We start from the raw sequence: 2,500 nt of genomic DNA on the forward strand, positions 1-2,500 counted from the left end.
GAGAGAGAGAGAGAGAGAGAGACAGTTCGAGAAACACACAGTTAGATAGATATATAAAAATAAGTAGCCATATACATAAATAGACACAGGCAATGATATACAACAGCTAAACAGGTATATATAGTCACCAGAAAGGCCAAGCGAAGCAAGAAGTGTTTCATCGAAAGCCTACAATGCAAAGGGGAAATAGACAAGTGCTGGCGGCTCCTCTCCTTCGGCTGAAATGGCTTCCCTTCATCATAAAGGGCGAAAGTGTGACAGACTCTCTCGGGCCGCCCCCGAAATATTCCCTTTCAAGTGCACGGTCTGGGTCGGAGTGCGGGGTGGGTGGGGGTGGGGATTGTGGGCGTTGGGTTGGGGGGTGCGGGGGGGGAGGTGGGGATGGAGTATGGGGATAGGGTTGTAGGGTGCAGGGGTGTGGGCGCCAGGGATTAAAGGTAGAACATGGGGATAAAACAATAAGGTAGAGCATGGGGATAGAGTTCGGGGGCAGAGCATGGGGGTAGAGCTTTGGGATAGAACGTAAATATAAAGGTAGAGCTTGGGGGTAGAACATGGGGGTAGAGCATGGGGATAGAACATAAACATAGAGCTTGGGGGTAGAACATAAATGTAGAGCTTGGGGGTAGAGCTTGGGGATAGAACATAAACATAGAGCTTGGGGGTAGAACATAAATGTAGAGCTTGGGGGTAGAGCATGGGGATAGAACATAAACATAGAGCTTGGGAGTAAAGCTTGAGAATAGAGCTTTTGGGTAGAAGGAGATAGAGCATGGGGATAGATTGGGGTGCTCAATGCGAGGGGAAAGACAAATCTGAGGATACTAAAAAAGAAGGATGGAGAAAGGGAAGAAAGGAAGTGGCGAATAGCTGGGCAGACAGATACTACAAGGAGAGCTGGCTGGGTGGAGGAGGATGGGCTAGGGGGGGCCATGGCGAAGGGGCAAGGTGGGAGGGTGGGGGGGAGGCAAGGAAGCTTAGGTTTAGAAGGAGAAAGGGATGGTTGATATAAAGGCAATATTTTTAACGTGAATATAACAGTAAGATAACAATAACAAGAGAGGATGATAAAGAAAGATAGAAGTAAAAAAAAAAAAACGGATACGTGTTAACATACGCATATACAAGTTTAAAAGATAAAAATAAGAACAATAATGAAGGAAGGTTAACAAGAAAAAAAAGAATAAAGAATGTAGAAAACAGTGTAAGTGAAATGAGAAACGCACAGACGAGAATGAAAGCCAAAGAGATAGAGGAAAGTCGGAAAACAAAGGCAGAGAAAGGGAAAATACCAGTCAACGCGCTAATTGGCGCCGTGACTATTTTATGGACAGCTGGAAAATACAAAACTAAATAAAAAATGAATTTCCCAACATTAGATGATAAAAACAAATTACGACATTAAAAGTAGTGAAAATAACAAATATAAATGAACACTGAAACCAGCTTCACCTAAGTGAACACAGCGCAAGAATTCACGCCTATAAGACGTTCAAAGGAAGACAAGTAAGAAATATTGAAATTGCGTGTCCAGCGCCTGTGTATCCAATCTGCATGTGATCGGTGGGTAATATGCACCGGTGTCAGGAGGGTCAGAGTGAGCTGGTTTAGGATAGCATGCTGCGCGCCTGCGATATATTTTGTGCGACCTCGGTTGTGCTGTTATGTGTGCACTAAGTGTAGTAGACATTCACGCAGACGCGTATAAGCATGCAAGATATACATACATAAAAGTACATAGAGCTGTACGTAAAATCACACACACACACACATACGCACATGTATATGTATATATGCATGCTTATATATACACACACACACACATATATATATATATATATATATATATATATATATATATATATATATATATATATATATATTGTATATACACACATATATATACATATATATATATATATATATATATATATATGTATATATATATATATATATATATATATATATATATATATATATATGTGTGTGTGTGTGTGTGTGAGTGTGTATGTGTGTGTGTGTGTGTGTGTGTATGTGTGTGTGTGTGTGTGTGTGTGTGTGTGTGTGTGTGTGTGTGAGTGTTTGTTTTAGTGTGTGTGTGTGTGTGTTTGTGTGTGTGTGTGTGTGTGTTTTGTGTGTGTCTGTGTCTGTGTCTGTGTGTCTGTGAGTGTGTGTGTCTGTGTGTGTACGTGTGCGTTTGTATCTGTGTGTGTGTGTGTGTGTGTGTGTGTGTGTGTGTGTGTGTGTGTGTGTGTGTGTGTGTGTGTGTGTGTGTGTGTGTGTGTGTGTGTGTGTGTGTGTGTGTGTGTGTGTGTGTGTGTGTGTGTGTGTGTGTGTGTGTGTGCATACATATATATACTATATATATATATATATATATATATATATATATATATATATATACATATTTATATATTTATACACATACATACATACATATATATATATATATATATATATATATATATATATATATATATATATATATATATATATGCAT

Source organism: Penaeus chinensis, chromosome 10 (assembly GCF_019202785.1).
Source record: "Penaeus chinensis breed Huanghai No. 1 chromosome 10, ASM1920278v2, whole genome shotgun sequence".
In the NCBI taxonomy this organism is placed as follows: Eukaryota; Metazoa; Arthropoda; class Malacostraca; order Decapoda; family Penaeidae; genus Penaeus; species Penaeus chinensis.